Below are 17028 nucleotides of genomic sequence, written 5' to 3'. Positions count from 1 at the left end.
TAGGAGGCAATGTCAAAAGTATGTATGGAGCACGTATAATAGTAATGAAGAGAAAAAACAACACTCCCCATCAATTTTGAAAAATAAAGTAAAGTTAGGTTAATTATTGGACACCAAAATGTCAAAAATCAAATAAGCAGAACTGGAGATTTGTTATTTAAAGATTTCTAGTAGGTAAAGGGCCTGAAAGCACAAAGCCCCTCCGATGGTTATCTGGTTGTACGAGACCTGCTGAAAGTCACAAGTTCAGGCAAACCACAATGAAATGCAGGCCCCATACAGGGATCAGATAAGGTTCAATGAAAGAAGTACCTTCAAAGTCCAGCACAAAGAGTTCTATTCACAGTAGAAGGGGCCACAAGGAGCAGGGAGAGCACAGTGGATGTTTGTCAAGGTAGCGCAAAGAGCAGGCCGGATATAGAGGATAGTCATTAGTGTAGTGCGACGTTCCTGTCAATGAGGGTTGTTGCTGGAGCTTTGCGTTGTCGGTCCTTGTGAGCTATCGTTGTGTTAGTGCAAAGTGCAGATCTCACGTTGCTGGGCCTCGTTGGTGTTCGCTGTGGAGCGAAGAGTCAGATTCCCTGGAACTTCATGTTGGCAGGCAGCATGGATGGCAAGATGCAGGTACAAATTAACCAGTTTGCGTTCCAGAAGAGACAAAAACATTAGGTTTTCTCCTTTTCTTTGGAGAGGAGCACAACTAAGGACAAATCAAGGGTCCAGGACCTTACAGGCACTTCTCAGAGGTCAGACACTCACTCCAGCCGAGGCCAGCAAGGCTCAGGCAGGTTCCAGTTGCAGGTCCAGACGCATATCAAGCCAGTAGGTCAGCTGGACAGTTGCGGGGAGTCTCTGGAGCTTCTTATGTCCCTGCAGCTCAAAACAGGATGTCAATCTACTGACCATTGGAGTTGCTTCAGCCTGGGATGAAGTGTGCAGATCCAGTCCTCCTTGTTAGTAAGCAGGGCAGCAGAATAAATAACAGCAGAGTATCAGGGCAGCAGAGTGGCAGTCCATCTGGCAGCAAAGCAGCACAGCAGTCCTCCGTCTGTAGCATCCACAGATCCAGAAGTGCACTGAAGAGTTGGGTCTGAAGGTCTAATATTTATAAGTGGAACCCACGTTCAAGTAGGAGAAGTTTCTAGATAATTCACTTTAAAGTCTTCGAAGTTTCCTGCATCCTCTGCCATGGCTCCAAGCTGGTTAAATGAACAATGCGATGGTGACAAGTCCTTTGTGTGAAGGCAGGGCACAGACTATTCAGTTGCAAGTATATCTGTGCCAAGCTCTGCTTCCTCCTCCATCCAGGCACACCAAATACCTCTAATGTGTGGTTGGCTGAGAGGAATAAACAAAGTCCAACTACCAACTAAACCCAGTCATGTAACCGAGGACAAGCTGCAGGTCCTAAATAGTTAGGGCAGGTAAATGTGACTTTCTTAAAGGGAAAATTTCCAAATTATAACAAAATATCTGACTTTGCCATCAAAGAGGATTTTATTTACAATTTCTGAGACACCAGACATGAAATGTTAACCTGTTTCCAATCAAAGCTAAGCACTAATTAAATGTAAGAAGGCAACCCAATGTTATCCTATGGGAGAAGTAGGCCTTACAGTAGTGAAAAGCAAGTTTTTCACTAAAAAGACATGTAAAACTTCAAAGTACATGTCCCACCTTTTATTTACAATGCACCCTGCCCTATGGGCCATCTAGGGCCTACCTTAGGAGTGACATGTATGTGATAAAAGGGGCTTTATTGCTTGGCAAGGGTAAAACATTGCCACGTTGAATTGGCAGTTTAAAACTGCATTCAGGCTGCAATGGCAGACCTAGGACAAGTTTTAAGGAGTTATCTAAATGGGGAGTACAATAAGTCCTGCAGGCCCACTAGTAACATTTATTTCACAGGCCCTGGATATATGGCATACCATATCTGGATATATGGTATACCATATCTACAAGGGACTTATACATAAATTAAATTTGAGAATCAGTTGTTAGCCAATTTTACTACGTTTAAAGGAGAGAGCACACATACTTTAGCCCTGTTTAGCAGTGGTAAATTGTACAGAGTCCTACCTTTAACAAAAATTAATTCGGCAAAAATAAGAGGGGTGGAGCCAAATGTTTGGGGGAAGATCACCCTAAGGCTTACAGGTCTAATAATGGTATCTAAAAGGCAAAAATAATCATTGAGTCACAGGAGCTTCTGCCAGGGAAAAGTGGTCAAGTCTGGCTAAAGTGTGTAGTGTGCAACCTCACAACTTTACAAAAGTCATATTCGAAATGTAACCAATAGAATCCAATTTCTCTCTTGATTATGTTAAACCTATTTATGTAAGCACTGCAAAACTAACATACATAGCTATAACTGAAGTTATGTATATGGGCTAAAATATTGCAATTAAAAACTACATCTTGTTCAGGGGTGGGGGAGATCGCAGAGATTCACTTTGCAAAATTCTGGCGAGTTACATTAAAACTATGGTAACTCCGTGGACCTCTGTGGATTACTGCCTACACCTTATTTTCATTGTTTTTTCTCCCCTGGGGCCCATGTTGCACGCTGGCTGATGTGCTATGCCCGAGCCTCTCAAGCTGTGGCTGGGTGAAGTGAAGCGGCTGTTTTCTCTAGCTCTGTGGTTTCTAGAGGACTTACTCATGTGATCAGAGGCCTTCACAGGTGCAGCAGTTCACAGCACAGTGGTGCTGATAGTTCGGCAAAGAATCTGTTCTGCAGCACTGGTCATTTTAGGGCAGCAGGTCGCGGTGTGAATAAGGACAAGAAGGCGGCAGCTGCACGTTGGTGTCATTGTAGGCTTATAATTTATACATATAACATTGTTCAGTATCGATCGATCTCTCAGCCTGAGGGCTGTTGAGCTTCACCACCAGCACGTAACAAGGAGAGGGCTTCAACTATACCTTGACTACAGCACCATAGAAGCTACAGGTCTTCTTTGTTAGGATTCTCAGTTCCGAGCATGGCTGTCAAGCTCATGGGTTTCTCAGGCATGCACTAATACACTCCATGAATGAAATTGACGTTTAGGTATGCCCCAGGAACCGTGGGACACACCCACATGCACTATTTCACAGCATTCAGTACACATGCTCTAGCATTATGACGTATGAACAACACACCTGCGCCTCCGTAGATCCCTATCTAACGAACCACTGTCCACACAAACTATCCCAGAATGCCAGAAAGTGGGTGCAGGGAGTACGATGTAACACCCCAGATACGCACCATCAAAGAAGAAGAAAAACCATACATGGGCACATTAACATGGCTCATTGCTCAAAGGCATGTATACCACAATCAGGTGTAACCCCTGGAGGCATCTTTCCCGTCTTTGGGCTTCACCACTTTTACCCTCATAGATCCCAGTTTGCTTGTAAGTGAGTGAGAAGCCTTTTTGAAACAGGTGAATAAGCACAAGAAGAGCGTCCGTCCCTTGTAAGTAGTTAGTTTTCGTTAAACAACTGATTTTTAAATCGCTTGGCAAGACCCTTTTCTATGTCAAAGAGAGCTCGGCCAATATAAAGATATTAGTGCTCTCAGAATCACCTCCCCTCTCCTCTCCTCTCATCTCATCCCCCGCCTGAACCAGAGGTTCTACGCAAGTTCGAATAGGAATATGTTTCGTTATTTGTGTTGCTTTTCTCGCAACCATTGGACCGTAGTTTTAGACTAGCAAATCATTGCTGACATGGCACGTATGGAAAGGGGCGACCATTCGGTCCCCCCGAACGTATGGTGGAGTACCACGATCCCCCCGGGAAGCCATCTTGGGCAGGAGGCGAGTCTCGGCTGGTATGCCCAAAGCGGCGTAGCCGGGGCGCGCATTTTTCCCGCCCTAGAGTGGGCTGGCCTAGACACCGACGCGGCCGGCCACGCCCTCGGAGGCAGGCGGGGGCGGGTTCACGCCCACCCTGAAGACGGATAAAAGGAGCGGAAGCCAAGAAAGCATCCTCTTGTTCCTGTGCTCTGAAGCTGCACCTCCCCGCTGCACGTGAGCTCGAGACGGAACGAAGAGCAATTTTGAGCGTTGTAATCTCTCTTTTTTGTCTTATAGATATCCCGTCTGAGAATGCCCAAGAAGGTCGGAAAGCGGGTCGGTACCGAGGAGATGCTCCGCATACTCATGAAGGAGATAGCCGATCTGAAGAGAAAGGTTGAGGCTAAGGACGGGGAGGGAGGACCGAAACGGCCTTTACAGGGAACAATCCCCGGTGGAAAAAGCAAGCGGCCCAGAAGGGGAGCACTTGGGGGGGAGACCCCGGTTCCCGAAGCCCTACGAGAAGAGCCAACCCCGGTGCCGAAAGAGGGGAATCCAATCCCTGTGGTGGTCACCCCTGCGAACAGGGAGGATATGCCCCCCGAGTTAGCGGCACAATTGGCAGCGTGGTTGGGAAACGATAGCGAGGGCGCCACGGCTGACGACGCCCGGGCAGTGATGAGGCAACTGCAGGAATCTAGGGAGGCTGTGAAGGCGCCATCTTCTGTTCCCCCACAGGTCCCGGCGGTTGGAAGTACAGCAGGCCCAAGTTCGGCGACAAGCGTGGGGTCTACTTCAGGTAAGCGGCCATTGCCGATTGCGGGGGGGGAGTCTGCACCTTCTCGAAAGGAGAAGATTGCTCAGCACGTCCCACAAGAAATCAAGGAATTGATTTGGGCGGATAAATATGTAAATATGTTTTCATTGCTTACCGACCATTACGAGATCGAGCATGTGAAGAGTCAAAAGGAGCTCATGCATCCGAGTGTTTGGCGCGCCAAAATGGCCGCCTTTAAGGTCGACGAGACCATTGGTACTTGGGGCAGAGCGTGGGGAATTTTTACTTCCATCATGGGGGAGCGCAGGCCTGAGTTGTTGACCGAGTTTCCCATTTATCAGTCGCGAATTATGGAGTATTCTGTGGCATATGGGGGCAATCAGTGGTTCTGCTATGATAATCTGTTTAGAAAAGCTAAAGAACACAACCCGTTGTTGTCTTGGGATTGTTACGACTCTGTGTCTTGGCAAAAGATGGAGAGTACAGGGATGTTGAAGGTGCCATTAGTAGGGAGTAACGGGGGGGAATCCTCCCGCCAAAACTCGGGGACGCCCTTTCGGACGGGTCCAGGTAACGAGTACCACTCGAAGCCGAGTGGCAGCGCAGGTAAAAGGGGGATCTGTTGGAATTTTAACAGAGGCAAATGTACCAGGCCCCAGGGGTCATGCAAATTCAGACATGAGTGTGGGGGGTGCGGGCAGCCATCCCATCCTGAGTCCATGTGCAGAGCCAAAACGGGTGATAACGGTGGTAAGGGAGGCGCCAAACAGGTCTAATATAGTCCGAGGGGCGCCTTTACCTACCCCGATTGATACCATGGCAATGATTCCTTGGCTCAGCGAATACCCAGATCATGCTTCCGCTGGGGTGTTACGGAACGGGTTTTCATATGGTTTCCGCATCCCAGTGGGGGATTTTCAGGGGGTACCGGACTGTAAGAATCAAATGTCGGTCTTACAGAACACGGCGGTGGTGCAGGTAAAGATTGGGAAAGAGGTGACTCGAGGTCGTGTCGCCGGTCCATTCGATTTGCCACCAGTTGCTAATTTTGTGTGTTCTCCTCTGGGGGTGGTCCCCAAGAAGGACCCGGGTGAGTTCCGGCTGATACATAATTTGTCAGCCCCACGTGGTCTTTCCGTGAATGACGCTATAGACCCGGAAGTATGTTCGGTGCGGTACGCATCTTTCGATGAAGCCGTTGCCATGTTGAATCGCCTGGGGCCCGGGACGCTGATGGCCAAATCGGACATCGAGTCAGCGTTCCGGTTGCTCCCGGTACACCCAGACGATCAGCGTCTCCTTGGTTTTCAGTTTCAGGGTCGCTATTACATGGATAGATGTATGCCTATGGGATGCTCGATTTCATGTGCCTATTTCGAGAAATTCAGTTGGTTTCTGCAGTGGGTATTCACGAGGAAGACAGGTTTTCAACATGTTATGCATTATCTCGATGACTTTCTGTTTCTGGGGGCAGCTGGGGATTCTGAGTGTGGACAGGCTTTACATGAATTTTGTGTCCTAATGAATCAATTCGGTGTGCCGTTGGCGCCAGGTAAGACGGTGGGTCCCTCGACCTTGATCGAATTTCTGGGGATCGAGCTCGACTCGGTGGAGGGTTGTTTTCGATTACCTAAGGAAAAAGTGTTAAAATTCAGGTTATCCCTTGAGACATGTATTCGTGCAACGAAAGTGAACCTGCATCAATTGCAACAGGTGGTGGGTCAGTTGAATTTTGCCCTAAGAGTAATGCCGATGGCGCGCCCCTTTTCCCGCTCGATTGCACAGTCCATGGTCGGCTTGAAGGAGGGACATCATCGTACGAGACTCTCGGCAGAGGTTCGCCAGGACATGCGCATTTGGATTGCATTCCTGGCGGATTTCAATGGTCGAATTGTCTGGAATAAACCAGCAGTGTCTTCCGAGGAGTTGGGGCTTTGGACAGACTCGGCGGGGAGTATGGGTTTTGGCGCCATATTGGGTACACAATGGTCGGCTCAAAAATGGCCGTCATGGTGGCATGAGTGCGGGTTGACGAGTAACATTGCTTTTCTCGAACTGTTCCCTATTCTGGTGGCTTTGAAAACATGGCCTGAAGGGTTTAGGGATCACTCTGTGGTGTTCTGGTCTGATAACATGACCGTGGTTGAGTGTATCAATAGTCAGGCAGCACGTTGCAAATTGATTCTGAGACTGCTCAAGGAAATTGTGTTGTTGTTCATGCAACTGAATGTACTGTTTAGGGCGCGACACGTGCCGGGGGTGATGAACCAAGCGGCTGATGCGCTCTCTCGTTTCCGTATGCAGGCCTTCTGGGGTTTTCTGCCCACAGCGGACCCGGTGGCGGCACCCTTTCCCGAAGCTCTCTGGTCTCTCGGTGCCCCGAACTACAAGACCTCGTGGGAGAGAGTTTAGCACCCAGGACGAGGAAGGCATATGAAGGGGCGTTCCGTTCCTATTGGGCCTTTTTGGGGACTGCCGGGAGGGAGCTTTGGGGTCTGGAGGAGTGTGTAGTGAGATTCCTGCTCTCTTTACGTCAGGCAGGCAAGTCAGTAGCTACGGCCCGGAGGCATCGGGCCGCCATTTCCTTCATGGCGAAGGCTCATGGGATCCAGGACCCGACAGCGTCTTTCGTTGTGCAGAAAGCGCTGCGTGGGTGGCAACGCCTTGAGGGTCGCAGAGTAGACGATAGGCACCCGATAGGTCTGGATAGGTTGGCCCTGTTATTATCCGTGCTACCGGTAACATGTTCATCCCAGTACGAAGCAGTGTTGTTCCGAGCCGCATTTGCATTAGCATTCCATGGGGCTATGCGGGTAAGCGAATTAGTGGCAAAGAACAAGCAGGATACGATGGGGGGACTGTGCCGGGAACACATTCAGGTCAGGGAGGAGACAATGACGGTCTCGTTTGTCAGGTCCAAATCCGATCAGGATGCAATCGGGGACTGCGTAATCATCCAGAGGATCCCCGGGTCTGCCATGTGCCCTGTTGGGTGCGTAGAGGAATATTTAGCGCAGAGGGTGGCAGCATGGGGGGGACCTTGTTAAGACACGCTGACGCCACCCCACTGACGAGGTTTCAGTTTCAGCGGGTGCTTGCGATGTCGATTTCTGCCGCGGGCTTGAACCCCGGTGACTTTGGGACCCATTCCTTTCGGATAGGGGCTGCTACGGAGGCTACAGCCAGGGGTCTGAATGTTGAACAAGTAAAACGTGTGGGGCGTTGGTCCTCGAACTGTTATAAGAGGTATGTGCGGTTGCACATGTTGTGAAGCTGTAATGATGTACTCACGCTTCTTGTTTTTGTTTGGTTTTCAGTTGCGCAAGCCTACGAGGCGGGGCGGACTGTCCAGTCGACCCGACACCGGGGGGCCAGCGGTCAGACATTACCGGCTGTGAAAAAGGAGGTGTGGGTCGTGGGCCACTCATACGTGAGGCGTGCCGCGGACGTATTCAAAGCAGGTGACATGATTCACGTGGCTGGGGAATACGGGTACAGTGTGTCCTTCTACGGAAAGGGCGGGCTCTGTATTGACCAGTTTCGATCATTTTTCGAGGGTTTGTTAGGGCGGACGAGGTCACCGCCGTCTGTAATCATAGTACATCTTGGGGGCAATGATTTGGTGACCACTGGTAGACGACTTCTTCTTGAGGCGATGCTTTCCACGGTAAGTTGGTTGGCGAGAAGAGTTCCAGGGTGCACAATTGCATGGTCCCATATGATCCCACGGAAAGTGTGGCGGGGGGCTATTTCTGTTTCTGCTCTGAATCATTCAGTAAGGAAAATTAATAATAAAGTGAGTAGACTGTTTCGCTCAAGTACACTGCATTCTATTTCGCATGGTTGTATTAAAGGGGACAGTATGTATTCGGGGGATGGTGTTCATTTGTCCCGGATGGGGAACAAGTTACTCATAGGAGACCTGATAGCCTGGCTAAAGACTTTATGACATGACCTTTAGGCAGGAGTTTTGTGGGGGGTCCGGATAGCCGGTCAACTATCCGGCCTGTGGCGGTAAGGTCATGATCGGTGAGCAGTAATTCGAAGATCCCTATGAGGGGGCGTCACCCATTACGGATGGGAGCGCGCGGGGGAGGTGGCCAATTGGCCCCTCAACGGGGAGGCGGTCCTGTCTAAGGAGAGGCCGCCGGAAGGAAAGGAAAGGTGGTCAAGGCCCCTTCCTGGATAGGAGGGGCTACGGCCCCTCCTGGGGAATTTCCCGGGGCCAGGTCATCTGCGACGGCAGATGGGTAAGTTGTGTGGGGTGCGGGAGGGGGTTTACGCTACCTTTTAGACACCTCACACGAGTCCTCGAACGACCGTTAAATGGCGTCGAGTTTATTGGGGCCCCCGTCAAGTACAAAGGGAAATTGGTAGATGCACTTGAGGTACGCCTCTGTGCGGTCGCTCCTCTCACAAGTGAGGGGGGTATATCTGGTTTAGGGATCTGACACCGGTTACGACCTTGCCATTGGCCCTTAACGTTAGGATGTACAATTTCAAGTCAAATGTTTTGTAGGATGTTAGTTCGGCTAGGAGAACCTTTGTATTAGAGATCTGTTAAGGTTAGCCAAACATCGTAATGTGGAAATGAAATTGTACATTATGTGAAACTGTTATTTTAATGTTTTCTTTTGTTTCATATTTTTAATAAATACGGCCGGGAAGGGTGACTCCCTTCCCGCCTTCCAAAAATTCAAGAACTGTTTCCGGTTTCCCAATTCTTGGGGATTGTGTTGAGAGGGGGTGGCGGGTATCTCGGCCATATGGAAAGGGGCGACCATTCGGTCCCCCCGAACGTATGGTGGAGTACCACGATCCCCCCGGGAAGCCATCTTGGGCGGGAGGCAAGTCTCGGCTGGTATGCCCAAAGCGGCGTAGCCGGGGCGCGCCTTTTTCCCGCCCTAGAGTGGGCTGGCCTAGACACCGACGCGGCCGGCCACGCCCTCGGAGGCAGGCGGGGGCGGGTTCACGCCCACCCTGAAGACAGATAAAAGGAGCGGAAGCCAAGAAAGCATCCTCTTGTTCCTGTGCTCTGAAGCTGCACCTCCCCGCTGCACGTGAGCTCGAGACGGAACGAAGAGCAATTTTGACCCACCCACCAGCCCCTGAGGACAGCGATTCGTTGTGAATACAGTTGATATCGTATGTTTTTGGTTTTTCTCTGTTTTCTTACAGGTTGTGATGATCGTCGTGAAATGTCTTAAAGATGCAATAAAGATTGGTTATTTTCAGTATGTTTTTCAAATAAAGTAATTTGAACAAGGATTGATCAGTATTTACGCTTGATAATAGATGAGGTTTTGCTTTGTAAATCTTAGTAACTTAGGTAGAATTGTCGTATTTATTTTGGTCGGGCGGTAAGGTCATGATCGGTGAGCAGTAATTCGAAGATCCCTATGAGGGGGCGTCACCCATTACGGATGGGAGCGCGCGGGGGAGGTGGCCAATTGGCCCCTCAACGGGGAGGCGGTCCTGTCTAAGGAGAGGCCGCCGGAAGGAAAGGAAAGGTGGTCAAGGCCCCTTCCTGGATAGGAGGGGCTACGGCCCCTCCTGGGGAACTTCCCGGGGCCAGGTCATCTGCGACGGCAGATGGGTAAGTTGTGTGGGGTGCGGGAGGGGGTTTACGCTACCTTTTAGACACCTCACACGAGTCCTCGAACGACCGTTAAATGGCGTCGAGTTTATTGGGGCCCCCGTCAAGTACAAAGGGAAATTGGTAGATGCACTTGAGGTACGCCTCTGTGCGGTCGCTCCTCTCACAAGTGAGGGGGGTATCTCTGGTTTAGGGATCTGACACCGGTTACGACCTTGCCGTTGGCCCTTAACGTTAGGATGTACAATTTCAAGTCAAATGTTTTGTAGGATGTTAGTTCGGCTAGGAGAACCTTTGTATTAGAGATCTGTTAAGGTTAGCCAAACATCGTAATGTGGAAATGAAATTGTACATTATGTGAAACTGTTATTTTAATGTTTTCTTTTGTTTCATATTTTTAATAAATACGGCCGGGAAGGGTGACTCCCTTCCCGCCTTCCAAAAATTCAAGAACTGTTTCCGGTTTCCCAATTCTTGGGGATTGTGTTGAGAGGGGGTGGCGGGTATCTCGGCCATATGTGTGTTACCTCAGTTCGCCTACCAACTGGGAAGCTTGGAGGAGAGGAGGAAGGTGTGCTGTTGGACAAGAAAACAATAGTGAGTGGGCCATGAGATGGGTATTTTTTTTTACTGGCGGGTGGCAAACTCCGATACAGGGGGGAGTCGAGTTTTTTGCAGAACTCCGAGTTCCAAGCGGAGTGTGCAAAACTCTGAGAATTCTGCCGGCAGAGTACAGTATAGCGCCCACCCATAATCTTATTTGCATTCACTTACAAAAAACCTGAATTCTAATTGATTGTACGTTTAATAAAAAGTATGCAGTATATTTAAGTTAAAAACATAAAGGACTTACAAAAGCTTTATTTTTGGCTTTTTATTAAAAAAAACTGATTTATTCTTTTTAACACAGACACTCTACTACAGTCGAGTTATGTAAGGTTCCTATGACAATATAACTATAACATCTTTGTTTCTAATTTTTAGTGAAGCGTAAGATAAGTGGCACTGTTTAGCAGTTGTCATCCTTCCAGAGGTGAACATACTTAATACATAGGACACACAGTAAAAACATTCATCTCTCTTCCAGCTTTCAGGGAGTCTTGTTCTTGCTAGATATTTGTTTCGCAGAACACAGAATGTTCAGAGGCAGTAGTAGTGGGGATGTACCATTCTTATCCTGTGCACTTGGCAGTGATTGGAACACTCTCCATACCCAACCCTTTCTTTTTTCTCAAAGAATCCACACTGCCTTTTTTAGCACTTTCTCTAAACCAGAATTGCCATGCCATCCCCCAAATGGATGAACTCCCCTAATCACTCCACTATGCAGATGAGCTATCCTCCCTACATAAGCATTGGAACTAGTTTTTCCTCATTCATGGGATTCTACCAGAAAATATAGAGGGATCTTAGAATAAAAGGTCACTTTCCTGACAGTCCCACTTGTCATTTCCCTTTCAATATTGAAACATGTCATTTGTTCGGACATCTGGTCCTGTTCCCTATCAGTTGGTTACCCTATTAAGTGACTACTAGTGGACAATAAACCTATTGTCTTGCTGCCAGAGACCGTTAGCAAACCACCCAAGGATATATATTTGGCCTGTGGAAGGCAAACCAATTCTAGACCAGTTTACTCAATACCAGTGCAAAGTACACTTTCATAATGTTACCTTTCCACTTAAGTTATCAAAATCTATATTCACAATTGAATTATCTTTTGAAACTAAGTAAAAAATGACTTTTCATTATAGGTTTAGCATTTTCCCACATTTGGATACGATAAGGAGATGTTATTGATATCTAGGCAGCCTTACTCATAATGTGAAAACATCTTTCAGGCCATCATTCACTCTGAGGTCATACAATTCCAAATGCTTAGTTACAGTAATTATTTGTATATTAAGCATCCTGCCCTTTAGAGTTACAAAAAACAATTAAGGGTTGGCATTGAAAAGCTACTTTTCCTTGCCACGTGTCACTGTAGTGCCCTTAAATTGCAGCCCAGCCAGAGCACAATGGTGCTTCTGTCATGTATGTTTGTGATTAAATGCATGCTGCAACCTACATCTGACACTTAACTTTCATACCACTAGTGCAGTTTTTTTTACATGAACTTACAATGGCCTCGCAGTTGTGGGCACAGGGGAAATATGTACAGGAAGTACAAATAAACACGATTAATGTATGTCCCATCTCAATTGCCTATCTTTGACCAATAGTAATGCAAACAGCTGCTGTTGCTTTCAAACAACCAGAAAGTCTTGGGGCTACTGTATTTAAATACTGAAAATAAGACACTGACTGTCTCCATGGATGGGAAAGGAAAAGAACGCTTGGCATAATTCAATGACTGTATACTGTCCAGTAAATACTGTATTTCGAAATTTCCCCATAAAAGTTCGCTTACAATGTGCCAATTATCGGCGTTTGAATAATACAATAAAGTCCATCTAATAATCACGGGCCAAATAAAATCGGTAAAAATGTACAACAATATTGTTTAAGATAGGACCGTTACAATATGTCACTTCGATATTAAATGAATTAATACAAATACATACTATATGTAACAATATTATTTATAATAGTGTTCATCCATAAACATCATCATTCAATAAGATATTTAGAATAAATATGTTAAGTTTTGCCTTTGTTAACTTTTACTCTCCAGCAGGCGGTATTACATTATGGTAATCAAATAAAATGTTGTATACAGTATAACGAAGCTAAAACTCAGGCAGAATACATCAAAATACAAGATACATCTTATACTGCCTTATAGACCACCACCCTTCAATAATGGGGATCCTAAAACTAAGGAAATTTTTTTGTGAAGTCAATTCGTTTTGGGCCCTACCTCTAATGGCCCAGGAACTTTGCCACCTCACATGAAAACAATGCCCTACCATCGGACTTCAGAATCCTCAGTGCAATTCTATTATTGTCTGTTCTCAACTGCTTGCTGATCGGAGTGTGCCATTTTTCCTCAGCAACACATACAATGGACATGCAAACATTACATGAGCTAAAGTCTCTTATTGATTTTTGCAACCAGAGCAACTGCATGTAGTCTCAATACTATTACTCCATTTTCTAGTAAAATCATGAAGGGGCAGAGTGCCAAACCTGAACTGGATATATAATTTCCTGTCCCTGGGATGTTCTATAAAGTCTAGATAACCTTCCAGAGAATGATCTAGTCTGTGGGAGATAAAATCTAGGGTAAGCTCCCCTCTACCCTTACTACTGAATTCCCTCTGAATTACCCACTGCTAGTATGCGTCATTCACTTCATATTTCCGGGGAGGCAAAGTGAGATCATTGAGATCCCAGATATCCCCCAGTGCCATGGTTGTAAGCACGTATTTGATGCCTCTTAGCCAACTGATTTTATTAGCTGAGTCGCTGCATTTTACAACCTCCAAAGCACGGGCATACAGCAATAATTCAGGAGTCGACTTGATCCTTAGCCAGAACAACAACGGGTGCAATCTTTCTTTGGAGGGGAAAGAATGTCTGACCATGCCTTACATAAGAGGAAAAAAGGGAGTACCCTGGGGTAACATTCCTAGGGTCCAAAGAAATTAAAATTTTAAATCTAAGCTGATAATCTCTTCTACATGTTCCAGGCCCAATAAATCTGCCCCATACATCACAGAACTCACCACTTTTGCATCATAAACTTGCAAAGCCGGCCAAATCAGGTTAGTGTGGGATAAGCGATGTTCTTGTCCCAAAATCCCAGTCAACTGCTTATGCTTCAGAACCAACTTAGAAATATGGGTTTCCATGATAAATTGTCTGATAACTTTAAGCCTAGTTATTCAAAGTCACTAACTTTCTCGAGCTGCATTCCTCCAAGCCTAGGACAACCACAATATGATTTAGGAGAATTCAGGGCCATAAACTTGTTTTAGTTGCATTTATTATTAAAACATTGGCATCACAGAATTCTTGGAAGTGGTTGAGAGGCCATTGTAAACCTCCCGGGCCCTTATTTATGAGGCCTTGCGTCAGTTTTGCGCCTCCGGTGCGTCACTTACCAGCGGCGTAAAAAATGCGCCTTGTTGCGCCATATTTAAAAAGTGACGCATCTAGGTAGATGCGTCACTTTTTAGACCCCTGCGCCACATTATACCTGCGTCAGGTATAATGTATGCAGAGGGGGCGTTCCCCCGCAAAATCCTAGTAATAGTGACGCAGTGAAATCTATGAGATTTCACAGCGTCACTTTTAGGATGCTGTTGCGTCAAAATATTGCGCCTGCCTCACAGCAGGCGTAAGACTGACGCAAGCCCTTTCACATGGGGCTTTCCCCATGTGAAAGGACGCATTGCTGGAGTTGCGTCATTTTTGTGACACACTCCAGCAATGTGTCACTTTTGCGCTTACAGATACGTCAGAAATACTGACGTATCTGTAAGTCCTTGCGACATGATGCGTCATACATTAAATATGATGCATCATTGGTGTGGCAAGGAGTGCGCAGTGAAAAGTGACGCATCGCTGTTTTCACGCAGCGATGCGTCACTTCTCATAAATGAGGCCCCCAGTGTTTTAGACACCAGCAGTGTATCATCTGCAAAAGGGAGGGTTACTACTCCCCCCCACAAGCGTTAGTGAATATGACGGTGTTACTGTGAGAAATTGCACAATACTATTGATAAATAAGGAAAACAGCTTTGCAGCCAGAACACAACATTGGCACACATCTCTATTAACAGAGATTGGGTCAGTAAGCTGACTGACGACCCCAGCGAACCCTGGCGATGTGTCCTTCCTGCAGCCGAATCAACAAAATTTCAATTTCCTCTGGGATATCTGAGTCTCTAAGGGTTTACCATAGATTCTGCCTATTGACAAGATTGAATGCTGTCTGAAGGTCTATGAATGAGACATACAAACTACCCTTTCCCATTGTCACTGTTTTCAAGCAGAGGAGGAGGAAGCGGAACACCCGATCAACGATCCCTGTTTTCTCTCATAAGCCTGCTCGATAAGGTGACAGGATTTCATTATCGTTGGCCCATGCCTGTATTTTGTGCCAAAGTGCCCTACTAAAGACTTTTTTAATTGAGTCATTTAGATTAATTGCCCTATAGTTACAAGGGGAGGACGTATCACCTTTTTTGAACAATTGCACAACTTCTGCTCCTTTCCGAGAGTCTGGGATAGAGGCACCTTCAACTGTAGCATTAAATAGCACATACATATATTGCGTCCACCAGGGATATCCCAAAGAAAGAGGTCGTCAGGTATCCCATCAGGGCCCGGTGCTTTGGACGGGACTATTGTACTAATTGCAGTTGATATGTCCTTCATAGTAAAAAGGACCCCACTGGTTTGGAAATGCCTGGCTGTGCAAGGAGAGGCTTAAAGACTTCTTGATCAGTATACATGGTGGAAAAGTAGGTATACCAAAAAGAGGAAGGGATATAGTTTTCTAATTCTACAGGACCGGCTTTTATCCCCAACACCACCAGTGATCAGAATGTTTTACTATCCCTGGTTTGGCATGCATCCTTAAGGAACTGCCACCTAGCTTCAAACCAGTCCCTCTTGGCATTCCACAATTCTAATTTATACGATTTCCTGGCATTTCTTGTCCCCTCTAAGTCCCCTGATTTAACAGGTTTTATCAATAAGTATCTAGAGTGCCTTCAAGCCTTGTTATACCATGACTGTATATTCTTTTTGATGGGCCTTGGGTTCTTTTTATGCTTAGCAGCCATGAAATAGGAACCTAGTTGATCAAAGAAACCAAAATGAGGGCTTGTTACTTCCAGCCTAACTTCCTTGGTTGTCTCTAATGCTACAATTTCAACTGTGGAGACCAACAACTCGCTCTTTATGCTCCTAAATTTGCCCTGATTGGTGGCTCATTTGTGCCACTTGAAATGGTGCATGTCATTGGTCGATCGGACCTCTTTAATTTCCAGCCACTGGATATTAGACAGTGCAGGTGCTGTACCCCAGGGTGATAGCATTGCTAGGCAGAGGGGTTTATGATCACTGTCAGTTGTTTCTCCTACCACCATATCTTTTACCTTATGCCAAAGCCTCAGGTCCAGCAGGATGTAATCAATGCAGCTTTGTCCTCCCATTCTATTAAAGGTGTTTGCACCCAGCTTATCCGATGCAGTCCTGCCATTAACTGCCATAAGACCAAACTCCATAGTCATAGTGACTTGAAATATTATTTGGGACCATCTTTTAACCAGTTTCAGGTCCAATGAGGGGACCATCCACTGCCTCTTTTCCTTTTGCGCTTCATCCATCTCCTCCCCATCAAGCGGTTCAAATGTTACATTAAAATCCCCTGCTATTAGTAGGGAGGGAGTGGTGTTCCTCCTAGCCAGAAGTTCCTCCAATTTTATAATAGTTGCTGAAGATCTACCCTCTCTGGTACCTCTCACAAAGACATTATAATGTCAATAGTCTTGGCCATGTATCCTTTGAGGCAAATTCCCATAATATCTTAGTTGTTAGAGGGTAATTTTGATATGCTACAGAAAAGACCAAGCTTGACCCATATAACTAGACCCCCTGCCGGCCGCCCCAATTTATTTTGAATTGCTAGCATGACGAAATTATCATAACCTGGCCTTTATACAAGAGCAAAACTCCAAGTCTCCTGGAATAAACATATATCGTACTTCTCAATAAGCTCATTCCAGTGCGGGAGAGACAGCTTACACCTAAAGAAAGCCACGTTCCATGAGATAATCGAGATTTGTGATGATGGCTCCTCTTGCGTTTCATTATTTTGGCTTTGCATCATATATGTTTCTGTGGCATTATGTTAGGCGCTGCAAACTCTAGCTGAATTATACGATGTTAATATATCTAAGATGGGGCTGACCGGG

The sequence above is a fragment of the Lissotriton vulgaris genome, chromosome 3_1, assembly GCF_964263255.1.
Source record: "Lissotriton vulgaris chromosome 3_1, aLisVul1.2, whole genome shotgun sequence".
NCBI lineage: Eukaryota > Metazoa > Chordata > Amphibia > Caudata > Salamandridae > Lissotriton > Lissotriton vulgaris.
This window is presented reverse-complemented; position numbering follows the sequence as displayed.